The sequence below is a fragment of the Callospermophilus lateralis genome, unplaced genomic scaffold (genome assembly GCF_048772815.1).
Source record: "Callospermophilus lateralis isolate mCalLat2 unplaced genomic scaffold, mCalLat2.hap1 Scaffold_3172, whole genome shotgun sequence".
NCBI classification, from domain to species: Eukaryota; Metazoa; Chordata; class Mammalia; order Rodentia; family Sciuridae; genus Callospermophilus; species Callospermophilus lateralis.
The window spans coordinates 5,001-20,000 of record NW_027513772.1 but is presented as its reverse complement, the minus strand read 5'-3'; positions in this window follow the sequence as shown (position 1 = coordinate 20,000).

The following is a 15,000-nucleotide window of genomic DNA, read 5'->3' as shown; positions in this document are numbered from 1 at the left end:
CACGCGGTGTATCACCGCCAGCGCGCACACCAGGCGCACGGGCGGTCCCGCGTGGCCCCGGACGAGCCGCCGGCCGGGTTCCCTTCATCAGCCAACCTCCCGGGAGGGCCCTCGCGGGGGACAGGGCCCCACCGCCCCACCGCCGTCGCAAGAGGCGGGGAAGCCCCCGAACCCTCAACCCGCACACCGTGACGAGCATCCCCAACGACAACCGCCCGACCAGCGTGCCCACCGCCACACCCGGTACACGCCCGGGAGGGGGCGGCAGCGCGGCCGCGACCGGCCAGCCGGGGGGAGGCCCGGCGGAGGCGAGGAGGGGGCCACAACCCCGCCCGGATGGAGGGCGCGCCGGAGGCGGCGAGGGGCAAAGAAACGCGGAAAGGAAACCGGGGAGAAGACCTCGGGCACAGAGTCGGGCCGCCAGGAAAACAAGCGGGATCCCACCGCCACACGCGAGGGCGGTCCCGCACCGCCTGCGACGCCAACCCGGCCTCCGGCCCCACCCCCGGAACCTCCCACGAGACCCGCCGCCCCGCCACCACAGGGTGGCCCTCCACGCGACGAGACGCGCGCCTGGCCTCCAAACGCCAGCATGCAACGCCACAACCTCGGGCCAGACGAGTCCCACGACCTGGGCCTCTCCAGCTCCAGGGTCCACTCGCTCACCACACCGCCCGCGGAACGCTCCCAGGGGGGCCGCGGCGGCCGCGCCCCGGGCCAGCGCACACGCACGCAGGTCGCCCGCCGGCTCGGGACCGGGAGCGGGCAGAGGGACACTCGCAGCGGGCGCGGGGGAAAGAGGGACGCGGCCCCTCAACCCCCGGCCGCGCGAACAGCGCCCCACCGCCACCGCGCATACACGCGGCACCAGCGGCCCACACAGTGGCCCCACGCGCGCCAGAAGGCCCGGCCAAGGCCCAGCGGGAACCCTCCCCCGACTCGAAGGGGGGAGGCGTGGGCCGCGGTAGGCACAAAGAGCAGGCGCTCGGCCCCCACCCGCGGGGGGCCGGCGGACCCCTGCACTCCCAGACGGCGGGGAGGGGGGACTCTCGCCTACACACACCACCGACGGTAGCGTAGCGCAAAAGGCAGGGGGCGGCCAACGGGGGAATCCGGTACCCCCACACAAGGCACGCCCTTCACGGATCGCTAGAGAAACTTCCTCACTGAGGGTGGGCCGCACCCAACCCAGCCCCTCTGCCAACCGGCCGCCGAGACAACGAGGGGGGGATCTGCGGTACAGGCAAGCACAAGGCTTCTTGAGCGTTCGCGGCCGGGGACACCCAAAGCCCCATCGCCTCGGGGGCCCGACCGGCCCCAGCTCGGCGTCCCGCCACCATCGCTCACACGCCCGGGCAACGTCTCCTTCCTCCCACCGGAGAGAGGGAAGAGCGCCCGGGCGCCCGCTCGCCTAACACTCCCCACGCCACTCGGCGCTGGGGACGACAACGTGACACCCTCCCCCGGAGAGGGAACGGGCAACGCTGCCGAGCTTACCGCCTCGATCCCCCGAAAGAAGCAACACCGCTCTTCCCTTCAGGCACTCGCCTCGGAAACCCCCACGGACGGGGCGAGACCGACAGCGAGGCGGCGGCCGGCCGCGGCAGCGGCACTGGGATCGGGAGCAGCACACACCGGCTCAGCCTCAGGCACCTCAGGAAACAACCCGGAGCGCCCCAGGAGCACCGAAGCAGAGGCGCACCGTCGCGCCGAGGCAGCACGGTGGCAGCCCTCCCCGCGTCGGGGAGGGCCACACACACGGCCCTTGGCCGCCCAGAGGGGGCGGCGAGCGAGAAGCACCCGCTACGTCAGAGGACCCCAGGAGCGAGGTCGAGGCCGGATTCCGCACCCCCGCCCTTCCCCGCACCGCGAACGGGCGGGGAGGCAAGGCGAGGGGCCCGCGGGCAGGACGAGAAGAGTCGGCCCATTCGCCATGAATGTCCGTCCCTCGCCTGGCGCGGCTTTGGTCCAGCCCAGGAGAGCGCAAAGTCACCACATCGATCAGCAGAGTGGGCGGGAGAGGCCCAGGGAGCAGGGGGAGACCCGGCGAGGACCGCTTCTAAGAGGAGCCTGCTACGGCCTCGCCGGCCCCACACCCCAGGGAGAGCGGCCGACGACACGGAACGGGGAACGCCTGACACGCGGCTCGGAGCCATGGAAGCAAGCGTCGCCACGCCACCCTCGGTGCCCGCAGCGAGGAGCGCACGGGCGGTAAAGGACCACCCGCCACCTACCCCCGCCGCCCTCCGGCGCCAGAAGGCCGGCCGGCCAGAGGCGGCACCACCGCGAGGGCGCTCCAGGTGCGCCAAAGAGCCGTCGCACGCAGGCCCAGGCAAGCAGCTCAAGAGGGAACGGGTCCGGGCCACCCCATCAGCCCAGAGCCCCGCACGCACCCGGAGGCCCAAGCTCCCTCGCTCTGGCGTGTGCCGCCAGAGGACAACGTGTCAGCACCTACCCGATGGCAGAAAACGGCCAACTCGGGCCAAAACAATCGCGACCGGGGCAACGGGGAACAGTTCACTCACCACTGCCGCCTTCCCTGAACACAGTCACGGTCAGCGGACCGCGAAATCGAGCCCATCACCGAGATCCAGAGCCCCTAGGGACAACTGGTCGACCCTCGTTGACGAAGGCAAAGACAAGAGACGGGGACCGCCATCCCCAGCGAGCAGGACCGGGGGGGTGGGGTGGGGCGGACGGGGAACACGTCCGAAGGACGCCGGGCGTAGCCAACAGGACAAGCCCCGGGCAGCGGGCCCCCGAAGAGGCAATGCGGCAAGGCCGGGCGAGCACACCCGCCTGGCCCGCCCGGTGAAGCCCCGCAGCCCCGCGGCCAAAACCCGCGAGAGAGAGGGAGAGGAAGCGGGAGAAAAATAAGACAGAAGTCCCGGCGACCGACCCAGACCGGGCAAAGCGAAGCCCGTGGCGGCGAAGGAACCGCTCAGACTGCCACCCGAGGCGCCCGCGGCCCGGACCGTGCAGGGAGAGAAGACAACCGACACACACACACAGTAAGCCTGCAGGTCCAATATCCCGCCAACGGGCCACAACGGCCCAGCCCAGCGTGACCGAGACAGTTCCGCTGGCGCCGCCCAGCTCCTGGAACTCTGTCTCGGCCACCGCCGCCGAATATCACGCCTTGGAGACTTCCGATGATCCGACGCTCCTATAAAAGCGGCCACCAGGGGGAGCTCGACAACCGTCAACCAAATCAGGAGGAAGGGACGCGGAACCTCGGTCGGCGTCAGCGGGATCCGCTCCGCAGGGGTCGTAGAAAGTCACCCCCCGGACACGTCCCACCAGCCGGGTCGCCCCGCCAGGGCCCCCCCCCCACAGCGGCGGGCACGAGACGCAGGCAGATCGGCCCAGCACCCCTAGAGAATCCGGCGGGGGACACGGGCGGTGTGGGACTTCAAAACCGAAACCACCACGGTGGAGCCACTATTAGACAGGCAGACTAGCTGCTAGGCCACGGTCCGATCCATCCAGAGAATGGAGGAATTGACAGAAACATGTAAAAACCCGTCGAAATCGGTGGCTGGGGAATTTGATCTGCTGGTCTTTGGGCTCGGTGTTTCCGCCTGTTTCTGTACCAAAAAAAAAAAAAAAATGGGAAGATGAACAGCCTCTGAGAAACCTTCCTCCTCTGTGTCTGTGGTTCAGTGCCAGAGGGCCGGCCTAGCACATAGGAGGCACTGGGTTTGAGCCTTAGCGCGGCCTACAAAAAGGAACAAAGTCGAAAGAAGGCGTGCTGTCCACCTACAACTACTCTAAAAAAGAAAAAAAAAAAAAAAAAGAATACTGATCATAATAGGAAAAAGGATTCTTCCTTGGGGAGTTCTATTTTCTCTGCCTGGCCACGTTATCTTTTTTTTTTTTTTTTTTTTTTTTTTTTAAGAGAGAGTGAGAGAGAATTTCAATATTTACTTTTTTTTTTTTTTTTTTAACAACATCTTTGTTTGTATGTGTGCTGAGGACCAAACCCGGGCAACTGCAACTGCGCTACCAGCCCCCTTTTTAACTTTTACTTATTTTTCTTTTGTAAAGGCAGAGAGGAGGAGGGGGGGGGAGAGAGAGAGAGAGGGAAGAGGGGGGTGGAGAGAGAGAGAAGAGAGAGAGAGAGAGAGAGAGAGAGAGAGAGAATATTTTTTAATGTTTATTTTTCAGTATGCGGTGGGCACAACATCTTTATTTTATTTTACGTGGTGCTGAGGATCGAACCCAGCGCCCCGCGCATGCCGCGGGAGCGCATTACCACTTGAGGCACATCTCCAGCCCATTAATTCTTATTTGAATTTGTGTTTTTATTTACCTATTTATTTACCTGAGTAAGAAATGAGCATTTTCTTGAACCGAAAGTCATTTTCCACCGGGTCACAGAGCCAAATTTTACGTTTAGGCACATGGTAATAAGAAGCTGTAACAGGGCGCTAAGAGCGGCTGCCTTGGCTAAAAAGCGTGGGCCCTTGCCCCAGAGCGAAACAACAACGACAACGGGGGGGGGGGGGGGGGCAAAAAAAAAAAAAAAAAAGAATCAAACAAATAATGCAATCAATCGATGGGCCAAGGACCTGAACAGATACTTCTCAGAAGTGGATTATGACACTCCTATAAAAGCGGCCACCAGGGGGAGCTCGAAAACCGTCAACAAAATCAGGCGGAAGGGTCGGTGTCAGCGGGATCCGCTTCGCAGGGGTCGTAGAAAGTCACCTGGACACGTCCCACCAGCCGCCCCACCCCCACCCCGCCAGGGTGCCCCGCAGCAGCGGGAGGCGCCGGCAGTCTGCCCAGCACCCCCAGAGAATCCGGCGGGGGACACGGACGGTGTGGGACTTCAAAACCGAAACCACCACGGTGAAGCCACAATTAGACAGGCAGACTAGCTGCTAGGCCAAGGTTCGATCCATCCAGACAATGTAGGAATTGACAGAAACATGTCAAAATCAGTTTGAAATCGGTTGCTTGGGAATTTGATCTGCTTGTCTTTGGGCTTTGTGTTTCCTCCTTTTTCTGTACAAAAAAAAAAAAAAAAAAAAAATTGGAAGATGACCAGCCTCTGAGAATCCTTTCTTGTCTAGGGTCTGTCTGTGTCTTTGGGTCAGTAGCAGAGGGCCGGCCTGGCACAGAGTTTGAGCCTTAGCACGCCATACAAAAAGGAACAAATCATCGAACAAATCATCACAAGGATTCTTCCTTGTGAAGTTGTATTTTGTCTGTTTGACCGTTTTATCTTTTTTTTTTTTTTTTTTGTATCTTTATTTTTATTGATCTATCAATATCACAGAGCCAAATTTTACATTTAGACACTTGGTAATAAGAAGCTGTAACAGGGCTCTAAGAGAGGCTGCCTTGGCTAAAAAGCATGGTCTGTTGCCCTAGACTGAAACACCACATGCTCTGAGATAAATGAAGCTGGAGAAAAGTTGCAAGAGCACTTCATGGTGTTGTCAGTCTGGTGTTGTGGCTCAGTGGTACAGCACTTACCAAGTACGCATGAGGCACAGGGTCCAATCCCGGGCACCACATTGAAATCATCATCATCATCATCACCTAAATAAACAAAATAAACGTATGTATTTTTTTATCTGTTTGTTTATTTATTGGAGGAGGCCTGTAAGGAGGGATTGAACTCAGGGGCACTCACTGACTACTGAGCCACATCCCCTAGCCCTACCTATCTAGTATATTACTTAGAGACAGGGTCTCACTGAGTTGCTTAGTGTCTCACTTTTGCTGAGGGTGGCTTTAAACTCTGGATCCTCCTGTCTCAGCTGTGTGTGTGTGTGTGTGTGTGTGTGTGTGTGTGTGTGTGTGTGTGAGAGAGAGAGAGAGAGAGAGAGAGAGAGAAGCCTGTCTGGGATGACAGGCATAGGCCACTGTACCCAGTCACTTATTTATTTTATTTTTAGTATGACTTCAAGGTACACACAAGACAATCACTGCCAGGCGTAGGAGGAACATAGCACATTGATAAACACTCAGATCTTTGAGGAAGCATTAAACAATCTTAAGGTAGTGTGCAAGTCATTCAATAACCTCAAAATACCTACATGAGGGTTGGAATTGTAGCTCAGTGGTAGAGTGCTTGCCTTGCATTCGTGAGGCCCTGGGTTCAATCCTCAGCACCACATAAAAATAAATAAACAAAAATAAAGACATTGTGTCCATCAACAGCTATAACTAACTAACTAACTAACTAACTAACTAACTAAATAAATAAATAAATAAATAAATAAATACCTGCATGAAAACCACAGAGAATTAAAGGAAAAGATGGATAAATCTATTATGGCAAGGAGATGAGAACACTCGTCCCTTAGCAGCTGAGGACGACTTAGGCCATAAATAAATAATCAGGAACAAAGGACAGCAGAACTACATCAGGAACAACCCACACCTAATGGGCACGTTCAGAACACTGCAAGGCCACCACTACACAGCAGACATTCTTTTCAAGTGAATACGGAATGTTTACCAAAGTTGACCATAGAATGGAACATAAACCAAATCTCGACAAAGTCTAAAAGATGAAATCACACCACAACTCTTCTCTGAACAACACAAAAGTAAGCTGGAGGTCGTAGCATGTCGGCCACTGCCAGGATTCATTTCAAGAACGGGATGAAACCCAAAGAAAGTATAAACCTGTACATTCACAAATCTCAGGGAGAAATAGCCGCATCCATCTGTCACAAACTCTTGAGAGGGGCGGGTCAGGGGTCAAGGTGAGATTGAAATACCCAAATACCCCCAACAAAGTGCCAACTTTATCAAACCAGTAGCCTAGATAAAGCAGGTACTTGTACTACGCCTTCTCGGTGACATTGTGGGGTTTTTTTGGGTTTTTTTGGGGGGGGGGGAGGGGGAGGGGGGAGGGGAGCGGGGAAGGGTGGTTCCCGCCACTTTGGGTTCCTACCGCTTTGTCTGCAAGGGAAAATTTGTTTCCTGCCAGGCTGGGGTGCCAGTTATCAGGGCGGGGAAGTAAGATTCTTACACTAAACCGGGCTTGCTTGGGGCAGGTCTCAGTTCTGATTTACATAACAACAGGCAGGGCAAAGTCTCTCCCACTGCCCCTGAAGGAAGAAAAATGTGGCCTCTCCAGGCTGTTCACAATTCCCAACCTGTTTTAAGGGTCAGTTTGTCTCTCTAACTCTGCATTTATGCTGACCGATTGGTTTAAAACTACACTAAGAGGTTAATTTGAATATCATTTGTTTCAGAGCACTTGTTCAATGTGTCTACCAGCATTTAATTTCTCTCTCCTGATGTTCCTTAATAACCTGATTGCTTTGGCCTTCTTCTCCTGGATTATGTGTAACTTGCCCCCCTTTGGTATAAAAAGAAACCCAGGAGGAGATTGATCCTAAAGAAAAGGGGTGCTCCACTAAGTGAGAAACTGAAAATCAAGCGATTAAAAAGAGTTTGGTGTAGAGAAAGAGAGGGGTGTGTGTGTGTGTGTGTGTGTGTGTGTGTGTGTGTGTGTGTGTGTTATAGAGAGAGAAGGGGAGAGTCTCTTGTACTTCAGGGTTTTTGTCTGTCTGACTGTCTGTCTGTCTGTCTGTCTGTCTGTCTGTCTGTCTGTTTGTTGTCTAATAATTACAGTGTTTCAGTTGGAAGCTCTGCCCTGGGTAATTCTTTCCAGCTCTTAGAAAGTAGTAACTGTGGTTATGTTCATTTCTGTTAATGATCCATTCTTCCTGCCTTTTAAATTCATTGATCACCCAGAACTCCTGTGTTTGGGGCAGGAGGGGTCCAGGTGCTTGAGAGAATTTTTTTTTTTTTTTTTCCCCCTGTGTCATTGGAATGGAGATTTGGACCTCTGAGTAAGAGTAGAGTTTTCTAAGAGAAAAGAGAAGAGCTCTAAGGGAAAAGCAGGGGATTGGATTACCAAAAAAAAAAAAAAAAAAAAAAAAAAAAAAAAAAAAAAAAAAAAAGCCTTTGGAAACCAAACTATTGTTAGGTAAAACTTCATCATCTGAAGTGGCACCCCCTTTCTCCACTGAAAAGTCTTAACTGGGCCTCTTCTGAAATCTTCACCCAGACTGGTTTTAGGTCTGTCAGCAAAAGAGTCTCTCTGTGCAAAAGAATTCAAGGTGGATAAACTTCCTATTTTCGTGTCGCCCTGTTTACTTGGCCACTGGCCGAGAAGATACCAGCACTCCAGGTGCTGGACACCCCGTTACTAGTTTTTCACAAACATGTCCAGAACAGTACTTTGAAGAAATGTGCAAACAAGGCCTCTGGCCTTGAGCTGGGCTTCACAGAGATGTCTACATGTTTAAGATACGAGAGGGTACCAACTGGACTCCATGGTAACAGCTGGCAGGGGGAGAGTAGACAGGGGAGAAGAAGCTCTCCCCTTCTCAGGTGTTGTCCTCCAAGGGTTAACATGCCCAGAACAGTGAGAGAAAAAGCTGCTTTTATGTGAACTTCTGCAGACCATGAATTTCTGAGCCCCTCCCCTTACATGCTGGGTATAAAACTCTGAAACTACCTGAACTTTGGGTTCAGGGGATTAATTCCTTACAGCAAAAGCCATCTTCTCTGAACCTGGCTGCAGCCAAATAAAACCGTTTTCCTGCTCTGTTCGGTCGGTGCCTTGCCTCATTTGTCCCTACAACAACACATCCATGCAAGGAAGACTTTATCAAACCAGTAGCCTAAGTAAAGCAGGTTCCAGGTTACTTTTTGCCACCACCGCCACCACCACCACCATGCATACCAATAATTTCTTCTGATTTTTTTTTTTTTTAATTACATACAAACAAATCAAAAACCATGAAAAGTATAAACTATGTTACTGAGAATCAAGAAGAGTCATTCACTCATGTAAATTCAGAAATTCGGTAAGGGTGGTTGTTGTTTCTGTCTGTTGCTGTTGTTGTCCTTTTTTGTCTTTTTTTTTTTTTTTTTTAATTTTTCTCCCAACTGTCAAATCAATTAAAGCGGGGTGGGGGGGTGGGGGGGGTGAGGTGGTGGTGGGTGTCAGAAAATGTAACAGGGGTCCACTTTATAGGCTTTGAGTATAAGTCTCACTGCTCAGCCACTGAGGCTCATGTTAAAACCCATATCCTTTTTCCTTTCTCTTTTCCCTACCCTCCCCCTCCCTAATCATAGGTGAAGCCATATTGACTTTCAGGGTGGGTTATCTGCCCATTGGCTAACAAATATTTAGAATTTTCATCCAGAAAATCACTTTTCTGTTTGATAACCTTGCTAGGCCTCCGATGGGTTAGAACAACAGAGTGTCAGCAGAGTCATCAGAGTTTTGTTGCTGTAAAGGTTCAGTTCTTATGTTTTCTTATTATAATAAATTCCCCCTCTTCCTTCTGAGATGCTTTGCCTCTGAGCAACACCCCCCCCCAACACCTATCCCCCCTTCTCTGTCTCTCTCTGTCTCTCTCTCTCTCTCTCTGTCTCTCCCCCCCCCCCTCTCTCTCTCTGTCGAGTTACCCCAGGGCTCCATAAGTTGCTGAGGCTGGGCTTAGTCTTGTGATTCTCCTGAATCACCCCACATCTCTGTCACTGGAGATGTGTGCACATCTGGGGACTAGAGTACTATGCTGTGCTGTGTCTGAGAGATTTTTTTATTATTAAAAAGTCGGTACACTTAAAGACATATAGGTTTCCTACATGAGAGGTCACCCTTTTTATTAGAACGTGTATTTTATCGAAGCTCTAAACTTATCCCATAGTCAGTGACACATGTGGAAGTTCTAACACATGCATTCGGTGTAACATTCAGATTTAGAAAAAAAAAAAAAAAAAAAAAAAAAAAAAAAAAAGAAAGAAAGAAAGAAAGAAAGAAAGAAAGAAAGAAAAGAAAACGAAAAGAGAAAGATCTGTGCTTGGGGCTGGGGATGTGGCTCAAGTGGTAGCATGCTCGCCTGGCATGCGTGCGGCCAGGGTTCGATCCTCAGCACCGCAAACAAATCAAGATGTTATATCCGCGGAAAACTAACTAACTAACTAACTAACTAAATAAATAAATATTAAAAAAATTCTCTCTCCCTGTCTCTCACTCTCACACTCTCTCTAAAAAATAATAAATAAATAAATAAAAAGATCTGTGCCATTAATGACCAGTTTTCACATCTGTTAGTTTTAATCGAAAAAGTAAGGGTTTGGGGATCATTTGTTGAAAGAACACTCCTGTACCAGGTGAGTGGCACTGTTTCCTGAATGCATAAGAGTATTTGTCCACTTGAGTCCAAGCTGTTCTCCTAGGTCCAACTGTTGGTGAGCAAAACACCACATCGTGGCAGTTATCTGGCCAGAGTCTGGCCAGAGCTGGTAGATTCTGAACTTGGCTTCCAAAGTCAAAGGTCAATGAATGTATGTAGGACTTCTAGGCAAGTGTGATGTGAAGATCTCTGGGCTTGTTATGCAATAAATGTGTCTGTGTTCCTTCAGCATAGAAGGAAATGTATTCATTCTAGAATGCAAAGCTTGGGCTAGGGTTTTAGCTCGGTAGTAGAGCACTTGCCTGGGACGTGTGGGGCGCTGGATTCCATCCTGAGCACCACAGAACCCAAAACAAAGGGACAAACAAGTAAATAAGGTAAAGATAGTGTGTCCATCCATCTACAGCTCAAAAAATTAAAGGTATGGGTTGGGGGTTCATGTCGATCCTCCCCCGCCCACCCCCAAGAGGATCAGGAGGAGGTTGAGAGAAGGATCGTAAACTCATAGCGAAAGTAACCTCGCGAGGAGACCCCTGTCTCCCAAAGAAAAGTTGTGATAGTAAAAGCAAATGGGACTCCGTTTTGTTTTATGTCCCCATTCTGTAAAACAACCAGGCCAAGTAGAAGGGTCATGACTGACGCAAGATGTTCTTTTCCTTGTGCTATAGAAACCTTTAAGAGTAAGGAACTACCTAATGGGACATTGTTTCTGTAACTAGCCCATAAAAGGGGGAGCGGGGGGGGGGGGGGGGGGGGCTAAGCTTCTGTCACTGGAGTGGCTAGGCTGATTGTGATTGGCTGAGCGTCCCTCCGCCTGACTTCACTCTCCCGCTTCTGTAACATGGCTTGCTTGCATTAGCTAGACGCCCCCTCCCCCCAAAACGTCCCTTTTGCAGGTTTGAGGCTTATAAGGGGCACCCTTGCAATTGTTTGGGGCTGGCCAGGGGAACAGCTTTATGTTCTTCTGCTCAGTCGCCACTAGTTGTGCTTTAATAAAGGCTTGATTCCTTTATAACGTGAGTGGTCTGGAAGTCAGTTTTTGAAACCCCGGGACCAAGCTTTAACTAGAACAAGCAAGCAAGCCAGAAAACAAATGAATAGATAGATGATAGATAGATAGATAGATAGATAGATAGATAGATAGATAGACAAATTGAATATGGGGATGTGGCTCAGTCAGTGGTCAAGTGAGTGCTTCTGGGTTCAACTCATAAATCAATGGATTTACCAAAAATATATAAAAATATCTGTATAAAAAGGGGATGTTGGTTTAGCTCAGTGGTAAACTGTGTCTGTGTTCAGTCCCCAGTTCCAGGCTCCAGGCAGAAACCAGCCCCTGTGTGAGGGGCTGGTTTCTGGTTCCATCCCCACCAAGGAAACCCTGACATGAGTATGGGGAGCCATATTTGTCTATTGGATGCCAAGGGTAGAGTGATTTCCATCTTGATCTTCCCCCCACCACCACCACCTCTGTCTGTGTGAGCAAGGTCTCTTCTAGTGTCTGGATTTTATTTATTTACCTATTTATGTATGTATGTATGTATGTATGTATGTATGTATGTATGTATGTATTTAAACAATGCCTTTATGTTATTAATTTCTTTTTATCTGGAGCTGAGGATCTAACCCAGGGCCTCGAATATGCTAGGCGACCACTCTAACGCTGAGATATAAAGGACCCCAGCGCATCCCAGCCCATCCCAGCCCAGCACAGAGTCTTTGAGATGAGATTTTATTGCCTGTTTTGGTTGTTTGAGTCTGTCTTTGTTCACTACTTTTGTTTCTTTTGTGATGCTAGGCTGGGGAAGAAACCCAGGGCCTTGGGCATTGGTCCACAAAGGGTCTTGATTGCTGGGCAACACCCTCACCTTTTTTTCCTTTGTCTCTTCCCTTCCCCAGAAAGTAAACCCAGGAAGGGCCTCCCTCTCCTTCCCCCAGGCCCAAATCCATCCTGTTTGGGTTTTGGGCTCAGACAGGTACACACTAGACAGACAGACAGACAGACAGACACACACACACACACACACACACACACACACACACACGGGAAACATCACTGTTTTATTTTTGTTCGTTTCTCTCTTAACCTCATCCAGGCCCTCCCTCATAACTCTCAGGGGCGGGGGGGGGGGGGGGGGGGAGGTGTTTACTATGGACCTCTGGTGGTGACAGCCTTGGGAGGGACTACTACTGGGGAATTGGAGTGAGTGGGATGGGGGAAGTGGGGATTATAGTTGAAATTCCAAGGGTCGGGCAGAGGCACAGAAGCTATCTCCTAGGTGGGGCATGTTAAAGGCTAAGGAACGTGATCAGATACCAGGGGTGAAAGCGGTATGTCCTCCCCACCCCCCAGTGCTTCCAGGACTTTACTGTAGGGGGGGGGGGGAGAAGAAGCGGGAGTACAACTGCACTGAGGCCCGTGCCCATCTGTCTTTCCAGGGACTCAGTAGGCTGAGGGAAGAGAGGAAGATATGACGCAGCTGCTTGCAGCGTAGTGATCTGTATATGGATATAGATATAGATATCTAAGTCTGTCAGTCTGTCTGTCTATCTATCTATCTATCTATGTATCTATGTCTATACATGTAGATAGATTATATCTAAACTGGAAATGGAACTCAGGCAGGCCTTCCAAAATGACGGTAGCTTTGCGCCACCTAGCGTTCAGTGACTGCAACTAACGAGGCTGCTTTTCTCAGACCGCAGAGCACTCACTGTGAACTCCCAAGTTCCACAGGGTGGAAACCCGTCGCTATGCGCATCCACGTGTATATGCTTGTGTTTCTGACCCGGTGGCGAGATGAGATCCGACTGAAGAAGCCAAGCAAACCTAAAACGTGTGTCCCACCTTCACCACTCCTAAGTGTGGTGGATTAGCCGACTGAGAAAGGCCTTAGGGGAGGGAGCAGCTTCGGTCCGATAGGGGACAGTTGGGGAAGGCAAGGACCCTGAGTAACTGCACAGTTGCTCTGGGATCCAATTTTACCTGTAGACCTACTCGGCGCTACATAAACCTCAGCCAGCCAGCCAGCCAGCCAGCCAGCCAGCCAGCCAGCCAGCCAGCCAGCCTGTGCTGCATTTTGTCCTGTCTTTATTGGTATTAGGTATTTTCCAGAAGAAATGGGGGGGGGGGGATTTCCCATCTCGTGTCAAGAGTCTCCCGGGGACTGAATCCTCCTTGTCCACGCTTTCCTTGAAGATCCTTTAGAGATTCTCCACTTCGAGATGGACCGATGTGTGTGCTGCTGCAGGTTTGACAGCCATCCGGGAGGAAAAACAACCACCAAAAAAAAAAAAAAAAAGTGTTCCAAATCTCCAATACCATCATCTTTGTCATCATTCCACCATCCTTGGAAGAAGGAACTCGATGCAAAAGTCCTGGAAGAGAACAGTAAGAGTAGTGAAAGATCAGAATGGTGGGACAGTGTTCAGCAACCACCACCTCAGCTACTCACAAGAGAAGGTGAGGTCCTGGGAGTAATCAGGCAACCTCCAGAGACCTTGAGCTTTAACCAGCAAATAGAGAAAGGAGAGAGGGAAGGGGAAGGGGAAGGGGAAGGACACCCCCCCACACACACCCCATGTGATAACACCACCGCAGGTGTTATCACAGACTGAGATAGGATGTTGTCTCCTTTGATGTTAGCCAACATGAGCAATCCAGGGACACTCCATCTCAAAAAAAAAAAAACCAAAAAAAAAAAAAAACGAAAAAAAAAAAAAAAAAAACACACAAAAACTCCGTGGTGGTAGTTAGGCACTTCTGGATTCAATCCAGGGGAAATCATATCACCTTTCTTCCCTGTTTTAGGCAGACTTATCTGTCCTGGAGTCCACGCCCAGCATAGTCATGAAGTCACGTAGACTTTGGAGAGCAGAGGATGTCAGAAGTGACTCTTATCAAAAGTAAAAAGCCGAATTACAACTGCGGCCAGGAAGAAGTGCAAGGTGGCCTCTGAATCTCAGAGAGAGAGAGAGAGAGAGAGAGAGAGAGAGAGAGAGAGAGAGAGGCACCGGGGGAGGGGCGGCCAGGAAGAAGTGCAAGGTGGCCTCTGAATCTCAGAGAGAGAGAGAGAGAGAGAGAGAGAGAGAGAGAGAGAGAGAGAGAGAGACACCGGGGGAGGGGCGGCCAGGAAGAAGTGCAAGGTGGCCTCTGAATCTCAGAGAGAGAGAGAGAGAGAGAGAGAGAGAGAGAGAGAGAGAGAGAGAGAGAGAGACACACACCGGGGGAGGGGCAGCAAATGTTAAAAAAAAAAAAAAAATCAAGAAAAAAAATAAAGAAAAGTAATCGAAAGGAAGCACCACCAGCACCAGCACCACCAGGAAAGAAACAGTGAAGCAAAAGTGAAAGAAAGGAAGGAGGGAAGGAGAGAGGGAGCGAGCGAGAGTTGAGTTGGTGTGCAAGCAAGGAAGGAGAGAAATGCACAAACACCAAAGAGCACACCCCCCACCCCCCACCCCCGGGCTTTGACATTCCTCTCCAGGTACTGAGCACCAAGAGAAGAAAAAGCCCAGACCCACACAAGGAATGATTTGATGCATGCAATTAAAACTGAACTACCGATTAGGAAAGAATGTCCCCACGTGAAATAAGGAGTATTTGTGGAGTCATCCTACCGACACTTATAGCTGAAAAGAATCCAGGGGCTGGGGATGTGGCTCAAGCGGTAGCTAGCGCGCTCGCCTGGCATGCGTGTGGCCCGCATACAAACAAAGATGTTGTGTCCGCCGATAACTAAAAAATAAACATTAAAAAAAAAATTAAAAAATAAAAAGAATCCAAGGACAAATTAACTTGGACGGGGAGGAAGAGGAG